Source organism: Carettochelys insculpta, chromosome 2, assembly GCF_033958435.1.
Source record: "Carettochelys insculpta isolate YL-2023 chromosome 2, ASM3395843v1, whole genome shotgun sequence".
Taxonomy (NCBI): domain Eukaryota; kingdom Metazoa; phylum Chordata; order Testudines; family Carettochelyidae; genus Carettochelys; species Carettochelys insculpta.
The window spans coordinates 197,369,019-197,390,195 of record NC_134138.1 but is presented as its reverse complement, the minus strand read 5'-3'; the positions used below and the strand labels follow the sequence as shown (position 1 = coordinate 197,390,195).

At 44.4% G+C, this 21,177-nt stretch overlaps 1 protein-coding gene across 4 annotated transcripts in view; it reads left to right on the top strand.

Moving 5' to 3' along the window:
• TMEM108 (transmembrane protein 108) overlaps nt 1-21,177 on the top strand; it is a 240,635-nt gene that overhangs the window by 112,866 nt on the left and 106,592 nt on the right. The gene's annotated exons all lie outside the window — the stretch shown is intronic.

Below are 21,177 nucleotides of genomic sequence, written 5' to 3'. Positions count from 1 at the left end.
GCTCCGGCTCAACCCCACCCCACCCCCCAGCTCTGCTCACTACCCATGCATACTCTGACTCACCCCCACCCCCACCTCTGGCTCTACCTCACGACCCCTCAGGCACGACTCTGCCTAATCTCCCCAGCCCCAGTTCATCCCCACTGCCGGCTCATCACCCACACGCGGCTCCAGCTCACCACCCCTCATACATGCCTCCGCTCCCCACGCTTGGGTTCAAACCCCCTGCATGCTGCCCCGGTTCAAACTCCCTGTGGCTCAGCTCACCACCCGAGCTGGGCTTCAGCTCACCAACCCCACATGCACAGCTCCAGCTCAACACCACCCCTCACCCCCCTGCAGGACCCCCCTGCAGCCCTAACCCACCACCAGGCTTAACCCTCCCCAACTGCCCCCCCCCACCCCACGACTTACCTTTCTGTTGCTTCTCTGGCTGCAGAATGTGTGTTCCACCCAGGAAAAAGCCAGACCCCCACTTACACAAAATTCAGGTTATGTGAGAGCGTGTGGAACAGAACCCTCGTGTAACTCGGGGGTCTGATGTACTGCATGTGCCTGACATTTGGCATGTGCTTTAAAACCCTTGTTCGGTCAGGCATTTGGAAGCATGTTGAGAAAATGGTCAGTCTTCATCTGATTTAACAGCCTTAGTCAAGGGGGAGCTTGCAGCATCACAGATGTGTAACCTATAAGACTTCTCAGAGGAATAAGATGTAAAAAGGTTGTGGATGGTGGTTGGTAGCAGGAGGTATTGGGGTGTACAGGCTCTTTCAGAGTCAAGCGGGGAGGGAGGGGCAAAAGATTAGGAATGAACAAAAGGCCAAGTAATGGCCTGGCAGCTGAAGAGGGGAAATAGGAGTTGGATGTGAGGAAAATATCAGGATGCTATTTCTTTAAGGCCTAATACCAACAGCCCTGTAGTACTGAGTGGGGTAGTACTCCCCATCGGCCATTCAGGAGGAGTATTCTGGAGGAGGGTCATACTGGACTCCCTTCGCCCTCAGAACGCAGGAGACAATGGCATCAGAGGGAGGTTGGAGCCAGAAGGCTGAACACCAGGGAGAGACAGCTGTGATAGGTGACCCTGTGAAAAGCAGGCTGTGGCAGGAGAATTACTCCTTGTGGATGACAAGAGAACCAGAGATGAGTATGAGCCTCTGGAGTGCAATGATGCACTTGACTGGTTAAACTGGGCATTAAACCAGCTCCAGGTTATAGGTCTTACAGGAGAGAGGCTGTGGAGAGTCTGAAAGGGGAGAACAGAAGGAGGCTGCTTTAAAGGGAACTCTCTAACCAGAAGGGGTGGTTCTGGCAGCAGTCATGCTGTTCTAATGGGTATAATGTTTTGCTTCTGAATGGTTGGCTTGGGTTGGTGCTAAAGGAAAACTGTTAACAACTAATGATTATTTAGTAATCTCAAAAATGCATCCACGGCTTCTGCCTAGATCTAAATGGTTAAAAAACCTGCAATAGGCAGCCTTGGTGATGGTCTCAGCATAAAGACCAAAGAAAGAATGGAAATGGAGCCTGAATTCTCAGACCTAGAAGTGGGTCCTCCAGATCTGGGGTTAGGTAAGACAGAGGGAAGAAGCCTGAATTGCTGTTTTACCTGTTTGTACAGTGACAGTGTTGAGACTAGATGGATTCTATCTATCTCACAACTAATCCAAGGGAAAAAATCATGTTTTTATTTTAGAAAAAATCAAAATTTAGGTTTGCGAATATGATTATTGTTTATTAAGTCTATTTTACAAAGCAAAGTGTCCACAACAGTATTCTAGTAGAATTGTTTTAATGTTGTCACCTCGCTCCATTAGAATTCTCTCATTGGTCTGATGCACACTGTACTTTCCAATTCCATAAAGAAATGTAGTGATTTGGATTTTGTATGTTCATTTTTGACATTGCAGTAATGTCTTCTCACTGCTCACTCATCTACTTAACCAATCTCTTTGGGGGGAGCAAAAGTCTTATTATCATGTCACAAGTTATCTTCAGGGGTCCAAAATTCATACTGTTTGAATGGATGCCTGTGCCTTAACATTCTGTACCTTGGAGGATAGCTGGGTGACTGTCAGAGAGTAACGCTTTAAACACTCAAAAGTTAACTGCAAGAAATACATCTTCTATTGATGTGTTACTTAAAAACTTAGGGTTATGTTTCTAGCTTGTATAGATAATTGTGGGAATCCACTTACTGTTATTCACTGTCATAAGGATTCTAGCTCGGTTATTCTTGTCGTCTTAATGAATGACATTAATACAATGTACCGGAGACAGTGGCCTACCAGTCATAACTCAAAAGGACAGCTACTCAGCTGGTATAAAGGGTCAAAAATCAATGTGGTTTCATATTAACCTTAACTAGGCCTAGGTAATAATTAAGACTATTAGCATAAGTCTACATTGAATCACTAAACAACCCGTTAAAGTTGCTGTTTTATTTTTGTGTTTGTTTGTTTGTTTGTTTGTTTGAGGGAAGGTTGGGGGTGGTGTTCTGAAAGCTTTGAAAATGCAGAGAGGAAAGAATGAACAAACTGTCCTGAAACTGTATAAATAAGCAGCAGCAAAATAAACTGTGCCGTATAATTCTGAAAAAAATGGAATGTGAAAAATTACTATTTTTAATCCCAGCTGAATGACCTTTTTCATTTATGTTGTGTAGTGTGTGTAGCTAGCATTACTCATTCTTAGCTTTCTACTGTTCTGTCAGTGCAGACATTCTAGTGACACACTTTATACTATATGTGCATTCAAGACTATCATAAGGAGTCATGCACATAGTTTCATTGCTTTATGGAGCCTGGAGTCATATGGATTTTTTTTTTAATTCTCATAACCCTATTTCTTTGTCTGTGTCAGGTAGGCATGTTGCTTGAAGCTAGGTTTCGTCCAATTACTTCATGGCCTCAGTTACAATCCCTAAAGGCTGTATTTTACAATGAAACAGATAGAATATGTACAAAACTCCCACTAAAAACACTTCTTTATGCCATGAGGAAGCAAGCAAAATATTGCCCTTATATTTCATCTACACAAAAGGGTGAAAATTGCTACTACAGGCCACGTGAAGTTAAGGGCAGCTGGGCTCTTTGTGACTCCACTGTATACTGTTCCATTCCTAATGTTTCGGTGTTGCTTTGGTCAAAGATTGGGCTGTAATAAACCAAATGTTCATGTGCCTGGAGAGACAAACCCTGTCTATGCTAGGAACAAACATGTTTATCAAGGCTTCCATGGTCAGGGTGAACAATGAACTCACTGCTCTCTGTCCCTGCCCCTGCTCTCCAGACTGCCATATTTCAGAGCCACCAACTTCCAAAACAGGAGCCTAATGTTGGGTCCTGGATCCTACATCCATATTTCTGCATCAGAGCAATGAGAGACAGTCTTATCCAGTGGCTAGGACAGTATGCTGGATCTTAATTACCCTTGGTTTTATTCCAACTCTGCCACTGACCTTCTGTGTGACCGTTGGTAAGTTGCTTCACCTCTCTGTGTCTGTTTCCCTGTTTGTTCTGTGTATTTAGATTAAAATCTCTTCAGGGCCAAGGAAGACTCCAACTATATCTTTGCACAGCGTCTACAACAATGTGGCCCTGATCTTGGCTGTGGCGTCTAGTTGCTATTGTAATATTTAAGCACCTACCTGACAGTTTATTTTGAAATAATGCTGGTACACACAAAATGCATTTCAGAATAGCCCTCAACCATTTTGAAATAGGCTGTATTGTGCTTAGAGACTATTTCAAAACATAGCCATTGGACACACTAAGGCTTATTTCGAAATAGTCTCTATTCCCTGTCTAAACAGCCTCTCTTTCAAAATAGCTATTTTGAAATAGGCGCTATTCCTCCTGGAATGAGACTTACCTCTTTCAAAATAAGCCAACTTTGTAGATGTAACAGCTGCAATTTTGAAATAACTGTGCTGTGTAGACCTATCCTGTGAGATGAGGGTAGGTATTAACTGCTCAAGTATTTTTTTTTGAAAATCAGGTAGGTGTTTAAGTACGACGCGAGAAAACTAACTGTATATATAACGTTGCATGTTCTCCAAGAAGTATCAATTTCAGATGCAATGTCCAGATTGAGATCTCTCAGAAGACTAAGAAAACTAACAAGTGCTCAAACCTGTTCCTTTTTTGTTTTACTGGCAGGAGTTTTGATGTCAATAGCTAGATTGGGCTGATGAGCACCAATGAAAGCAAATCATTTGTCCCCACTGTGCTACTGTTGGTTTCAGACACTTTTATGGGTAATGTTTGTTGCCTCACCCATGATGATGAAGCTAATGACTTTTACCATGAGGCAGCACAATATCTCATTTGTTTTCAATGTAAAAACCTAATATGGTGATTTAGGCTCTGCACTGAAGCCACGTCCGCATTTTTTGTAATGAAACATGCACATTATTTTACTGTAGATGCATTTTTTTTCACATAGGAATTTGTAGAGAGATATGAACTAGAAAAAAATGTAGACACGGGCCACTGAGGAAGCCTGTGGCTCACAAGCTGGCGTATATCTTCAGGCACTTATTTTATTGAAAACGAGGAGGATATCATTTCTGTTTATCCAGCTTTCCAGGTTCGTATGGGCACCCATCACAGTAGTATCTGGAAACTAAATGTAAACAAAATCCCAGTTACAAGTATTTCCTCATGTCATTGTCTCTTGGTGCATTTCCAGGCATCAATGTCTCACTGTTCAGTAGTATAGGCCTGTCCCGATACTCATTTGAGTCAGTGGAAAGACCCCTATATATGGATCCCATAGACAAGGCCCGGTAGAACTGACAAGGGTGCTGATATTGCTTCCATTACATTGTGTGGGAATTTCATCATTGACTTAAATCTGTGATGAGCAACCTAGGCTAGTGAGTGGGCTGTATGAGTGGCCCTCCCTCCTCTTAGGCTACGTCTACACGTGCAGCCGACATCGAAATAGTCTATTTCGATGAATAACGTCTACACGTCCTCCAGGGCCAGCAACGTTGATGTTCAACATCGACGTTGCTCAGCCCAACATCGAAATAGGCGCAGCGAGGGAACGTCTACACGTCAAAGTAGCACACATCGAAATAGGGATGCCAGGCACAGCTGCAGACAGGCTCACAGGGCGGACTCAACAGCAAGCCGCTCCCTTAAAGGGACCCTCCCAGACACAGTTGCACTAAACAACACAAGATACACAGAGCTGACAACTGGTTGCAGACCCTGTGCCTGCAGCATAGATCCCCAGCTGCCGCAGAAGCAGCCAGAAGCCCTGGGCTAAGGGCTGCTGCCCACGGTGACCATAGAGCCCCGCAGGGGCTGGAGAGAGAGCATCTCTCAACCCCCCAGCTGATGGCCACCATGGAGGACCCAGCAATTTCGACGTTGCGGGACGCGGATCGTCTACACGGTCCCTACTTCGACGTTGAACGTCGAAGTAGGGCGCTATTCCTATCTCCTCATGAGGTTAGCGACTTCGACGTCTCGCCGCCTAACGTCGAAGTTAACTTCGAAATAGCGCCCGACGCGTGTAGACGCGACGGGCGCTATTTCGAAGTTGGTGCCGCTACTTCGAAGTAGCGTGCACGTGTAGACGCAGCTTTAGTGGGCCACAAGATTGTCCTAACCAACACAGTCTCCTGGGATAGGGTAGTTTTGCTAACTGCGTTTGCGTACATAGAATTAGTAGGGTGTGCCAGTTGAACTGTAGCAGAGCTTTGACTGGATGCAGAGGGAGCCCACAGCCCTCACAGTCAGTCTGCAATCAGCAGACATCTCACTTCCCATGCCCTTGCCTCACGCACACGTCACTTTGATTATACCAGTTGGAAAAAAACACATGGATGAAAACCAGCAGAATCTGGCAACTGGTACATGGGAAAAGGTAAACAAAATGTCTCATGGGCCACACACAGAAAACCCTGGTGGGCCACAGGTTGCCCACCACTGATTTAAATGGAAGCAAGCTGCTACAGCGGTAATATTGTGGGTGCTAAACTGAAGCGTATGACCTATTTTAAGCTTTTTGCAGTGTTAGCCAATATTTATTTTTCTACTGGCCAGGATGTTTGCATGAGATGTGATTTCAGCCTGGGAGTCCTAGCTGTTACAGATATGTATGGGAGCTGAAATTTGTATTCACATGGGGGCTTGCTCCAATATTGCTATTCAAATATGAATGGATGTGGATGTTGCTTCTAGCATTGTCTTTGTTTTTCAATTTTTCTTTCGAAAAGGAAATTACTTTGTTTTTTTTTTCCTTCTGTTACTTGCACCACTGTCTCTTTACACCTCCCTGAACAAAGCAGCCTTGCATGAGTGTGTTTCATAACAGAGAAAAGTGGCCTGGTTATATTCCATGAGTGCTTTGAGCAATAATCATCCTTTAACCATAGTGATCTTGCTTTATTCCTGTTCATTCATGTAGGAGTGAAATTCACCCCTGCACAGAGGGCCACCAGTACTTGGTCAACAATCTCCTTAAGACCAATGTAGGTTGGGCTACTGATGATCGCTGCCATAGGGTTAGAACAGGGCTGGGCAAAATACAGCCCATGGGCAGAATCTGGCCTTCCAAGCCACTGCATCTAGCCCTTGGAAGTAGTGGGGAGCCTCAGCTAGGTTCCCTGCACACCACTCAGAAAAGCACCTTCTGGGCCCTATTTGTCTTCATATGCTGCCTTTGCCCCCAGCACAATCCCCATTGGCTGGCTTCTGCCTGATGACAGCTGCCTGTTTTTGAAGCACAGGCAACACATGAAGCACCCCTCAGGCTTGTAGCTATTCACAGATGCACAAGACCCCTGCCATTGCTAAGCAGAAAGGGAGTCCTCCTAAGAAACCTGCCGGGCTGCTGGCTGGGAGTCACCCAGGTACGTCTCCCAGCCAGAACCTGCCTCTGCCATCCCAGCCCCTCCCTCCTCCCAATCCTCTGTCCCTCCTTCTGTGCACCCATAGCTCTTCCCAGACCCTCTGCCCCAATCCCCTGCCCTAGATCACAACCCAAATCCCTGCACCTCAGTCTCCTGTCCCCAGCTACAACTGCTTCCTTCAAACAAACGCCTTCTCAGACCCCACCCCCCCGTCTGCACCCCAGACCCTTACCCCAAGCTCCCCTCTACACCCAACCCCTGTTCCAGACCCCACACCCTCTCCATGGAAAAATATGGCACCATCTTCCAAATTCTTGGAGAGCCCCCACCCCTGGGTTAGAAGGTATCATGAGGGCCATCTTTCCAAGAGTCAGGACTTGCATCATACCATAAATGCATGAAGCATGATTATCAAAGGGCCCAGTTCTGAAGGTCTTTTGAAGAGTTCTCATCACCCTCAACTCCCTGTGACTATTTTTGACCCCAACCAGAATAGACTCCTGTTGCTGCCATTTCTAGCTGTTGACTTCTGTGTGTAATAGGTTAATGTGCATTGCTGTTCACCTAAGGCCATGCCTACACTTATCCAGGATTGACAGTGCTGCAATCAATGCATCGGGGTTGATTTAGAGTATCTAGTGAAGACCCATTACATCGATTCAGAGCACTTTCCAGTCGAGTTGATACTCCACCACAATGAGAGGAGTAAAGAAAGTTGACAGAAGAGTGTTTGTCTTCCATTAACACAACACAGTGTAGACACCTCAGTAAGTCAGCTGAGGCTATGTCTACATTACAAGATAAATTCAAATGTAAGGCACTTAGTTCGATAGTAAAATATCACTAACTTCACTGTAAATATCATTAGTTCGAATTAGGGAGCTCTAATATCAATATCATAATGTCGGTAACAGCTGGGTATAGTGTCAAGTTTGAATTTAAAATTTTGAATAAAGACCAGCGTGGAAGAATCATATCTCAAAATCGAATGTATTAGCCTCCAGAAGTGTCCCATATGTATCCCACAAAGTTACATGGTTACCCACCAGGTATGGCTGTTGCTCTCCAGAGCTGCGTCTACACGTGCACGCTACTTCGAAGTAGCGGCACCAACTTCGAAATAGCGCCCGTCGTGTCTACACGCGTCGGGTGCTATTTCGAAGTTAACTTCGACGTTAGGCGGCGAGACGTCGAAGTCGCTAACCTCATGAGGAGATAGGAATAGCGCCCTACTTCGACGTTCAACGTCGAAGTAGGGACCGTGTAGACGATCCGCGTCCCGCAACGTCGAAATTGCTGGGTCCTCCATGGCGGCCATCAGCTGGGGGGTTGAGAGATGCTCTCTCTCCAGCCCCTGCGGGGCTCTATGGTCACCGTGGGCAGCAGCCCTTAGCCCAGGGCTTCTGGCTGCTTCTGCGGCAGCTGGGGATCTATGCTGCAGGCACAGGGTCTGCAACCAGTTGTCAGCTCTGTGTATCTTGTGTTGTTTAGTGCAACTGTGTCTGGGAGGGGCCCTTTAAGGGAGCGGCTGGCTGTTGAGTCCGCCCTGTGACCCTGTCTGCAGCTGTGCCTGGCATCCCTATTTCGATGTGTGCTACTTTGACGTGTAGACGTTCCCTCGTTGCGCCTATTTCGATGTTGGGCTGAGCAACGTCGAAGTTGAACATCGACGTTGCCGGCCCTGGAGGACGTGTAGACGTTATTCATCGAAATAGACTATTTCGATGTTGGCTGCACGTGTAGACGTAGCCATAATGTAGCTGTAGCCTTAGTTGTATGAACTTCAGGTCCATTATCCACATAACTGATGTAGTGTACCTTAAGTCAACTTACACAATAGTGTAGACAAGACCTAAAGCATTTTCACAGGCTTTCCTGATGTGTGTGTATCATCAAAAAACCCACGCTCCTTAGCATCTCTATTTTCTGGAGGGTTTGACCTAGTGCCAGAAATTTTGGTCACTCTCTGCTATTAACTTCTGTTCTTATTTATGAGTGCATTAGTCATGTCTGGAGAAATCAGCATGTTCCTGCAATGCTGGGCTAATCCTGAGATGCTGAGCAAGCACAATTCAATTCATACAGAAGCTTTTGCTTGGGGTGAGGGGCTCTGTAGCACCAAAAGCCTGGCTTTACTGCCACAACCTGGCCCTTTTGCTGCCTGATAAATATTAATAGTGCAGAGATGAGTAATAGTTGGAATGCACTGAATGCTTTCATCTTGAGGAGTCATCAGACTGATCTTGCTCTTCATATCTCCAGGATCTGTGCCCTAGAATATATATGAAGGCAAGATCAGACTTGGGGTGCTACACTCACTGAAGATCTAGTTTTGTGTATTTAATAAATGTAATAGTACCAGCTGCCTCTTCCTAAATTTAAAAATACCAGGGATTTTCTCACACAGATTGTCAGGGGATTTCTTTCTATCATTCAATGGAATTTTCAGAAACAAAAGTAAAGAAATATTCCTCTTTCTGGTGTAGAAATATAGGTTTTGGCCTTGGTGAAAAAGCATACAGGATTATCTAGCAATGGATTTCTTTTTTTTTTTTTTTTTTTTTAAAATTGGGAAAGGAAGCAGATGCTGGGTATGCAGTGTTTCGCTTGCAAAACTTCTTGGGAAACAGCTGAATTGGAGCCTTTAGATTGTGAGTCACATCCCTTAGTGACAGATTGCCCATCAGCTCGCAGCAAGCAATAATACGCCCGGGCTTCTCCAAAAATCAGTTGAAGATTGTTTACATTTCCCATCAACAACTGCACTTTCTTAAGAGACTGTTCTCACTACTTTTCTGTTGCTGTCTCACTTGTGTATTAAAGCATATTGTCTAGTCAGCTGTTGTGAATCATGCTTCTCCCTAGAAAAGAGAATCCAGATAATCTATTTTTAATCCATTGAAAAATAAACTGAAATGCTTTTATGAATGATTGAAATAGTGTGTGTCTATTCTAACCAAGTGGGCACCATTGCCTCTGTAACAAGTGGTTCATTATATTTCACATGAACATGTAGATTGCATGATATTCTTCAGTTCATTGATTGATTGATTGGATGAATATAACTCTTGGAGTTAAATTCTTCGTGCAAATACTTGTGAGTATGATTTTGAAATTTGCTTTGTGTAAATGTTCTTTGGCATTTACTTTTAAGTTTGCTGTTTCAGTGAATCAGTAAATGTGTTCAATAGAATTTTCACAGAATGCAAACATGTTTAAAACAAGTCATTACAATATTTGAACAGGAAGAAAATATTTTGCACTATTCTTCCAGGGCTAATTCTCAATTTGCAAACCTGGGACACCCCCTCCCCCTCCACCAATCACTGTCATTTGTGACAATTCCTCCACTAATCTTTCACCTACAGCTATATAAGCCATGGATCTGACATTAGAATAGAGCCCAAGGCTCTATTTCCAGGCTGTAGTTTAAATCTGTGACAGTGAATTTGGGATTAATGCAAACGTCTACTGTCTTTTATGATATTGGCTCTTTCTGTCAGCAGATAGGCAATTCTGGATTTTCACACAGCATTTGATAATGTTCTTTGAATAAAGCATCTTCATTTTTCTGCTTAGGGTGACATTTTTTAATATAAGAACCCTGAAGGTTTTTTAAATCTAATGAGAATATGCCTAGCTTTGCAGTATATGTAGTCTCTCTCTGCATTCACTCACCCTAAGTGTAAGATTTTTGTTAACAACTTCAGTGGCTATCAGACTAAAATACTGAGAAATATTAAAAATACAAGCTGTTTGTTTTGAAACTTTCCATACTCTTATTGAGCAAATGAAATGAATGCCTAATATTATTTTTCATTCTGTGTTCTGCATTATGACCAAAACGTACATAATTCAGTCCCCTTTGCTCCATGGTAAAGCTGCCTAATCTTTTTTTTTCAGAACTAGTGTTTTCTTCGAGGTTTATCAGAGGTTTTAGAGTCAGAGCAAAACAGGCAGGCTTATGTAGTTGTCTGCCCACCCCCCCACATCCCTCTCCATTCTTTTTGAGGCCAATTCATCTGTCAAATTTAAGGAGTAACAACTCAGAAAGATACCTCCTCATATGTGAGTCTTCGAGACACGATATCAGGCCAAGTGAAGGAAGAAGTAGTACCTCTACAGTGATTTTTTTAAAGGTACCAAGTCTCAGGGTACTACAGTTTAAAATAAAAACAAACAAACCACACACAGCATTGGATCTGAGAGCCTGGGTCAGCTGAGTCAGACACCCTGGGCTCCGGCTGTAGGACCATAAAATTGTAGTTTAGATATGTGAGATACAGTTGGCTAAACCGTTACACTACAGTTTTATAGCATCACAGCCTGAGTCCTATAAGCTACAGTCAGGTGACCTGGGCCAATTGCAGCCTTGCTCGTGGTCTTCTACTGCAGAGTAGAGCTACTCTGGCCAATGGCAAAACTCTGATTTGGCTTCAGTGGGACAAAATCCTTTCCCCAAGTTCTCAACCAATGGCAGGACTTGTGGCACTGTTCTAAAATAAAGACACCCTTCCACATTTGTTTTCACACCTCTCCTTTGTTCCATGCGAAGTGCAAAAACATCGCTGGCTTCCAGCACTCAAGACGCTATTCAATACAGCAGCAATCTAGCCCTGATTTGGAACTGCCTGCAAACATGTAAGCAGTCTTGTTAGCATCAGTGGGGCTATGGAGGTAGTGGTTAAGCAGGTGTCTAAATGTTTTGGTCTGGCTCACCAATGGGTGTGGGGAGGCAAAAGGGGCAACTGCCCTATGGTCTGGCAACCCCACTACCTTGCCCATGGGCCTGGCAAGTCTATAGCCGTGCTGGCTTTTGTGGCTCAGGGCTTCAGTGATGTGTGGCAGGTCAAAAATGGCTTCACAAAATTTAGCATCTGCTGTACAGGAAAGTCTAAGGATCCCTTAGATCAGGGTGGCCACCAAAATATCAAGAAGAGTCTTGAATTTGGTAAAAAACCCTCAGTAATTCAAGAGCTGCAGTGCATATGAATACGAGACGGTCCTTAATAAATAACAACAAACCATGCTTTCTGTAACCTCTGTTTTGAAAACAGAGCACACACAATGATTTGTAATGTGAGGATAGGTGTTTATTGCAGGACATTCACAAACTTTTTACATATTCTGTTTCCTCCCACTTTGAGTGTGTTTGTACCGCTGTCTTCCTTACCTTCACTCCCGAACCTTCTCTCTCTCTCTGGAGGACACGAGGGGGAGATATGCAATGTGTTGAGAGCACATATCAGCCGTGTCTGCACGTGCCCCAAACTTCGAAATGGCCATGCAAATGGCCATTTTGAAGTTTACTAATGCAGCACTGAAAGGACCCCGCCTACTTCGAAGTCCCCTTATTCCCATGAGCTTTCGAAAAGGAGCCCCGTCTGGACGAGCCGCGTGGCGGCAATCCGCGTCGATTTCGAAGTGCCACTGCTGCCCGCATGCTAATGAAGCACTGAATATGCATTTCAGCGCTTCGTTAGTAAACTTTGAAATGGCCATTTGCGTGGCCATTTCGAAGTTTGGGGCACGTGTAGATGTAGCCATCAATTGCTATTTAGATAGGAGTTGTTCATTTTGGGGCTTTTAGATGTTCACTGTTTATCAAAAATAAGTTCTTTTTGTTTTCGTTTTTTTTGTTTTCGTTTTTTTTTAAACTTTGCAATTATAGCGTTGGGAGCCATAACGAAGTCCTTAAAGAGCCAGAGTTTGCAGATCATGTTACAGCGGGGCATGCAAAAATGAATAATTTTTAGACATCAAATATGCCTCCATCCCCATTTTAAGTGCAAAATATATATTCATTTGACGATGTTAATAAAGTAAGTCATATATCTTGGTGTTTAGACTCTGGATAATACTTTCACATGATAAACTGACTTTATTTTTTATTGCTTTTCAACTCTTCTTTTTTGTTGTTTTATATCCGTTGACAACCTTCAGATGTTCCCAAATACTGCTGGAGACCATCAATAGAGCAGTACTAAAGAAAATCCCTCTTTTGTAGCCAACAGACAACTGGAAATAATCTAGAAGCAAGTTAATATAAATCAGCTGCAGTTCAGAGTTGTGCCTGCCAGCATGCATTCTCTTCCCCCAATCACTTTTCTATCCCTAATTATTACACTGCCATAGGACTCATCGGAGATAGATAGATCCACACACTGAGATCAATAGTAGGAATTTAGAGAGAAGAATTTTCCTGTAGGTTCTAGTTTAATTGAAGTCCCAGTTCAGCAAGGAGATATGACATGGGTCGCATTAAAGACAACAAGTCTCTTCTTGCAGAGAAATTTCTGGAATACACTCTTTCCTTCCTAATTAGTATGTGGAACTGATTTTAATGAAGACATCACAGATGTGTACAATGGGGCTAAATGCATGTTTGAAGTAAGGCATGTGTATTAGTACCTTGCTGAATTGGGGTTTATACCCACCTAAACTCAGTTTAGGTGTTTATGGTGTGTTCTCTTTTAAATTGCATGTTCTCTAATAGCTCAGAACTGAAAGCACCCTGGTGGTTGGTGCAAGGGAAGAACACATTAGCAAGTCTCATCCTTTTATGTAGAGAGGAAAACCACAACTGCAAAAGATGTGTGTAATCTGACAGGCACCCAGACCCCCATCAAAATCAATAGGGCTATGTCTACACTTGCCTCCTTCTTTGAAGGGGGCATTGCAACCAGGGTGACGGGAGATTACTAATGAAGTGCTGCAGTGAATATGCAGCATTTCATTAGGCAAATTCTCCCCTGCAGCAACTTGGAAGTGTCAAACTTCAAAGTGCTGGCATGCCGCGTAGCCATGGGCACTTTGAAGTGCTCGTGCTACTTCTAAGTGCCTTTGCTCCTCAAAATTCATTGTTACACTTCATTAGTAATGTCCCATCATCCTGTAGACATAACCTGTATGTTGCAATTCACAGTGTGTACTAGCGCATTCCAGGTACAAAGATACAGAGCAAGTTTCACCTCAACACTTGCCTCCAGGCCGTTCTGCACTGGGACAGCAGGACAGTTCTTAGAACCACCCTTTTTGCCCCTGCCACATCGCTGGCTTGGACACTCAAAGTGATTCCCAGTGGCAAGGTTAAGGTCAGATTTTCTAAGAGATTAAGGCACCTAAAGAAGCAGCTCGGCACCGGTGGGATTTTCCAACGTGCCAAGTTGTACTGCTATCTATAAGCCAAAGAAGATAAGGCATGAAAATGCAAGCTCTCAGTACATAATAATGGTAATAAATGCTTATTCAGAGCACTGTGCAAACACTAATCTAAATCCCATCTCAAACTGAATGGTTAACTTAGGCTCCAGCCTAGAATTTCATGAAAGGAAACCAGGCCTATGTGTTTGGTGCACTGAATTGAAAGCACAGCTTACTACTTTTGGCCATAATTAACACCAACGGTGCTGAGAGGCACCGCGGGTCCCCTGCCCTGCCAGACACACACAGCAGTACTGCCACTAAATTCAAAGGGACCCAGAGCTCCAGCTGCCACCGCTGCTACTTTGGCAGCGGTGGCATCCAGAGCTCCAGGGCTCTTTGAAACACCAGGCCTGGGGGCATTTGTCCCCTTTGCCCCCTGCCCCAAGCTGGCAGCCCTGACCATCACTTTTTCATGAACTCTTTCTGTGTCACATGTTGTTTTAAGTCAGTCCAAGAAGCAGATTTTGATTCTGCCTTAATCTGTCTCCCAGTTCCCGTACTGATCCAGGGTGAATGGCATCTGCCCTGGGCCAGACCTGTATCTGATGCAGTGTTAGTTAGCTGACACAATGCAGAAGTGGAGTCAAGGTTCTGCTCATTCTTGGTCTCCTGTGTGAAAGAGGGCATAATAAGCTGTGGAGGCTGTCCTGTCCCCACCATGCATCTCCCTGGGATCTGAATAGCTGAAGCAGTGGATCAAGGGGCATCATATGTCCCCTTACTGCTTTGCTCCAGTCTTGCAGGATCAGCCCCAATTTGGTCTTCAGTCTGTAAGGTTATGTGGGCCTGAGCCAGGTTTCTTCCATATAAAGTCCGACTGAAACACTGATGATGGAAAGGGGCAGTTTCATTCCATTCCAAACCTTTGACTAGGGATGGAGATTTCGTGGTCTCCCAGAACCCCTCTCTGGCTCTGCTTCCCTTTACTGAATTATACATCTGAGCTTATTTAACATGTAAGATGCTCACCAGCTTCTCTGGGAGATCACAGTAGAAAATAACAGTAGGGGAGAAACTGATGCAAAAGCAAAGAGAGGATGTCTGTGGACCACTACAACAATGTCCCTGGGAGTTATAGGGCTAGAGAATTGGCTCAGCCTCTTTAATAAAGAGTACAATCCACTGCATGTATCTGCTAAACAAGTATGTTGATTGATTCAGTGGAAGCATCCTCTGCTCCATGATTATGCCATTTACCCGGGGCATTGCTACAGTATCGTATCATATAGAACTGGAAGGGACCTCAAGAGGTCATCAGGTCCAGTCCCCTGCTCTCATAGCAGGATCTGTCACCATCCCTGACTTTTTTTTTTTTTTGTATTTGATCTAACCTGCCCCAGACCCTTGACGGGCCCCCCTCAGTGATTGAGCTCACACCCTTGGGTTTACAAGGCCAATGCTCTAACCACTGAGCATACACAGAAAACTTTTTCAAACTGCTGCTACAGGCAATACAAATGCATATCTAACAGTCTGACAAAGTTAAGGGTGCTCTGCATATAAAAGAAAAACCTTGTTCCCATCTCCTGTAACAGTTCCTGCACCATTCAGTAGACTTCATTGTAACCTGCTGATCTCCCACCCTGCTCAGAAGTGACTCTCTCAGACCTTAAGCATACTGGACTAAACAGAGGGATGACTAGTGTCATTTCTAGTTCTGAGTCACTGCAGAAGCATAAAAGAGGTTGAAAAGGCATGTGCTTCGTGTCACATATTACTGCTTTCATGGCTCATGAGGCACAGCTTTTTCTGTAAATGGCATGGAACCCAGCACAGTTTCTAGCCATGTTAAAAGAAGTCTATCTTGTAAATCGTGGGGCTTTGCTGCAGCTGGATCCTCTTGCAGATGGTCTGTGAGACTCTTTCAGCACCTCAATATCCAGTTGTTGTTTCTCTGAGCATTTGAAAAAGACCTTGCTCCTTGGAGTCAGTATCCCATGGGAAAAGGAGCGATGAGTTTGCAGTATGTTACAGCTGCATGTGGGGGTGGTAAGTTCAGGATGGTATCACAGCTTCCCGATGCCAAGGGCATTAATAGTTAATATACAGACATTGTAATTAGAATGTCAAAGCTCAGAGGGAAGATGAAGAGCACTAACGATGAAAGTACAGTAGGGTCTCAACATTCGCAAGGGTTCGGTGTACAGAACCCTCATGAACGTTGAGTTTTTGGGCATACGGGGGGTGGGGGAGTGTCTGGGGCTCTGGGGGAAGCAGCCACTCGCAAATAATTGAATTCACAAACATTAAGTTTGTGAATTGTGAGACCCTACTGTACCTGATAAATGGACAACAGTAAGAGTGTGCTTCCATGGTGAATCACTTACGCTACTGATTGGCACAAGAGATGATTATGAGCCTTATGAAGCAGTGTAGGGTAAGAGGAGAGTTTGTTTCTGACCTTGGGGGAAGAATGAGCCAGTTTTCGCTCATTTTGTGGCTTCTCACTGCATGTTGGGTTTTATCAGTTTGTTTTCTTAGCAGTATCAGCCATTTCCCATTATTCAAAACTGTTTGGCCCTCTCGTTTAGAGAAAGGAAGTTCTGCTCTTCTAACTGAGGCATAACAGGCAAAAATTCCATAGCCACCAGACATCGGGTATTGGTCCTATACCATCCAGATCCTCAGCTGTGAGCTGGGAGAGCAGGGCACAATTGAAAATGGGCATGTGCAAAGGTTCTTTAAGACACCATTTGCTCTCTTCCCACTCCTGGGATCTGCCGTGCATCAGCACAGTCCTATGATATAAAGTAGAATGGCCTGACGGTTGTCCTATATCGGGGTCAGCAACCTTTCCGAGGTGGAGTGTTGAAATTCTACCTTTTGACCTCTATGTATGGTCCAAGTGCTGTTGATACTTTTTAAAGTCACTAATAACCCTATTTACAATAGCTTCATTAGTAAAGATGAAGAGCTTTACCATTTAGGTGGCGGTTGGTAGTATTAGCTGGTCTTTTGTTAATCCACGGGCAGTATGGCTTTGAGTAAGCTCCCAACTGCAAGGTGGGAGAGGGGCAGGGCTGAGCTCCTGCTGTAGATGCTGATGAAAATCTGCTCATGTGCCACTCGTGGCACCCATGACGGGGCTTTCTGACCCCTGCACTATATAGTGCTAAACACTATTGCTCCAGAATAGTAACAAAGAGGAGGCCGTGCTAGTCTATACACTATCAAAACAAAAAGCAGTCAAGTAGCACTTTAAAGACTAGCAAAATAGTTTATTAGGTGATTGATATTGATCCAGAGTGTGTTATGCAGCAGTCAGGGATTGTCAGGGTGAAAGGAGCCCTAGGCATTCCCTCTTTTTACTGCCTTGTTCCCTATGCTGGCTGTATGGAGGAGATGTTGTATAGAAGCCATTCTAGTGACTTTATAGCACTAGAGGGTCTCTCTGTGCTGGGCTGACCCTCTTATGGCCCTAGAACAAGTGAGAAGTTCGGCCAGTAATCACATTATTCATGCCTCTGGATTTCCCAGCATGCTCTGCTTCAGTTCATCTTTTAAGGTGCAAACACTTTGCATTGGTTTTGTCTTTATTTTGATGTATTGTACAGCACCATGCATGCTGGCAGCAATTTAAAAGCAAATGGATAATTACTATTAAATACCATATGGTTACAAATAGTGTGAGACTCAAAAGACTTGTTGGACCATTCATTTTCTGTGCACATGAATGTGTAGCTTCTTTAAGCCAATTATTTTTCTATTAACAAGCATTGGTTATACCATCTTTCTGGTTATATTTTTAGAAATATTCAGATTATTACAGCAGGTGTGAAAAACAAAGAAAAAGAATCTGGCTGCTAATGCTTCTAAAATTAAATTTCCTGGCTGAATAATCTTCCATTTAGTCCTCAAAGGAATTTGGCCTTCAAGACTGAATGTTGCTGGCACCCTTGGGTGGCTGCTGGCAAACTGCCAGAGAATGGAAGCTATCAAAAAGACTCACTTGTCTTCTTCCAGATGTTTATTCTGTGCAACAGCTGGGTTATTTCTATAGCCCTGCAAAAAAGTGACATTTTTTTCCTGAGTCCAAGCTCAAAACTGGAAAGGAATTGAGTTTGATTCTGAGGCTCTCAACACCCGTGCAGCCAGCTTACCCACACAGACTCCCTCATTCATCAGGTGCACACTGGCTCCTCTGAAGTTCATCTGTAAGTGGTATTCTGCTTTTGTGGGAAGAGCAACAAAGTGATGAGCTGTTCATGGCGAGCTCTGCCCTCTCCTGGGACCCACAAGCCTTGAAACTTTGTGAGGACTGCCTTGTGGAGTTTTCAGATCATCACTTCCTCTAGCGCAGGGGAGGTGGATGTGTGTAGTGGGCAGGTGTGAGACCTTCCAGCCATGGACTGTGGAGAATTCAAGAGAGAAGACACCCTCAGACCCATGGGGGAAGAAAAAGGGTCCTTCCATGGCCAACCTCCAGACCATTATTGTGGTCCTCCCTCTTGTTGAAGCCATGTTGTGATTGATTGTCTCCCCTTTCTCTTGCTCTGCGTGTGTGCCATATAAGGCAAAGATATATGAAAGTTACTGTGGAAAGTTCCAGCTGCCTGATGTATCAACAGTATTGCTAGCCGACTGCAGAAATGAAATAACAACCTTTGAGCCGCTCTGAGAAGTAGTGAAAAGATGAGAAAATCCAGATCAGTTTTTAAACTCTGTTTCAATTTAATTTTTTTTTACAAGCTTGTGTTAAAAAAATTCTTAAATATCAGCTTAAGGCTGCCAGTTTTGTTCCCTATTAATATTAGCATGGTTGTGGAGTCTTGCCAGATGTGCAAAATGTTAATAGCTGTTTTGACCTCTGATGTCACTAGCAGGCAAATAAGAAGCTGGTTACAGGGGGTCATTGATTAGAACTGCTCCAATGACCAACCAGTCAGAGAGCTTCAGGAGATTAACATATATCATGAAGAATTTATTGACATGATTTATCCGCATTGACTGTGTACGTATGACATCCAAACCCCATTTCCACACATTTATAGCAGGTCTCAGTGGCTACAGATGTATTATTAATATTTCTTTGGAGACTAATATATTTTGCACAATTTATACATTCTCCTTGCTCATGGGTTTTGAATACTCCAGCCATAACTCTAAAAATTGCTGTAAATCAGAGGATCTGTAGCTATTGAAATTTTAATAAATCTGAAAAAATAAGGCGGCTTTAAAAACTGGTGAAGTTTTATAGCAGCACTCCATCAGCCAGCCTGCAGTTCAGGGTGCCTAGCAACCAGAAGTGAAGAACATGAGAATGATCATTCCCTTGGAATGAAAAATTGCCTCTTTTGATTCTGTTTACGGCAAAAACCTCCTCTTTAATTTGGAAACTTGCACCTCAATAAAACTTATACTGTACTTTGTAGAAAAGAAATTTTAGGCAGCAAAAAGAGAAGCTGATGACTGGTCAAGACTCAATCTACTTTGGGGGTTGAGAGTTCATGCGGTAATGGGAACGTGCAAACAATTACCAGGGAGAGGTGGTCATTTAGAATCAAAGATAGCTGGGTTAGAAAAGGTCCCTGGGATCAGGAAGTCTTTTCCTTCAGCATTTTTGAGTCACTAGCTCATCCTACTAATATCGGATTCCTTACTAATCCATTAGGGCAAGTCTACATTACAGAGTTATTCCAGAGTTGTTGTTCTGAACTAAGCGATCCTGGAATAAGACATCCACACCATAGGGAAACCATGGAATAAGCAAAAGTTATTCTGAAATAGAGCATCCACATACAATAGAGCCTATTTTGTGTTAGAGCCCCTGGAAGCATTCCTGTGGTTGCTTGGTCAGGGAAGCGGCACTGACCTTGTGGATGTCACAGCATGGCACCAGCATCTGACGGCACACTTCCTCCAAGCATGTTGCTGCACCAGGATGATGATGAGGCCCAACCAGACTCCCTCACCTAGGTCCTGGTGCTCCTTCTGTTGCTCGATACTCTAAATCCTTGCACACCATGGAGCACTGCTTCTGATGGCCTGAGACTAGCTGTGACTGATGGGACTGCCTCATCCTGCAGGGATGGAGTGATGAGTACTGGCTGCAGAACTTCTGCATGCTGAAAGCCACCTTCCAGCAGCTCTGTGAGTGGCTCGTCCATGCTCTCAGGTGACAGAACACCCGCATGAAACCCCACCATCCCTGTGCAGAAGTGTGTTGACATCAACCTGTGGAAGCTTGCCAAGCTGGACAGCTACCATTCTATTGGGAACCAGTTCGGCATGGGGAAATCCACCTTCAGGGTCATGCACCTGCAGGTTGTCCACACCATCAACCAGGTGCTGCTGTGCGTAGTCATCATGTTGGGAAACATGGACATCATCATGGATGATTTTGCTACCATGGGCTTCCCCAGCTGCTGGAGGGTGAAGGGGAGAGACTAGACAGCACGCATATCCCCATCCTGACTCCCACTTGCTGGGCTGCAGACTACGTCAACTGCAAGGGCTATTTTTCCATGGTGCTGCAGGCCCTCGTGAATCACAAGCGCTGTTTCACAAACATCAGAATGGGATGTCTTGTAAAAGCTTATGATGCATGCTTCTTTTGGAATACCTGCCTCTTCTGGAAGGTGTACATTGGCACCTTCTTCCCCAAATGCATCATCAGATTCAGGGAGGTGGACGTACCTATTGTCCTTTTGGGTGACATGGCCTTCCCCTTGCTCTCCTGCCTCATGAAGCCCTACATGGGTAGTCTGGGCCCTGGCAAGGAAAATTTCGATGCCAGGCTAAACAGGTACCGCATGGTGATAGAATGCCTGTTGGGCCATATCACGGGAAGAGTCTGGTGTCTCCTCACCTCTTTGGACCTCAGTGAGCATAGCATCTGCTGTCAATCTGTTGTGTGCTCCACAACATGTATGAGAGCAAGGGTTGGGGTGTTTCTTGCCAGTGTGGGGGGCTGAGTCAGAATGTCTGCCCAGGATCCGTAAGCAGCCAGGTACCAGTGCCATATGAGAGCACATCAAGAGGCTGCATTCATCAGGGAGGTCTTCAAGGACAGTTTTCTTCAGGGCCATTTCTGGGACTCTCCCCCAGCTTCTCCACAAAGGGCTCCTGCTTTCCCACGGTGTGCCTTTCATCCCCCCACCACA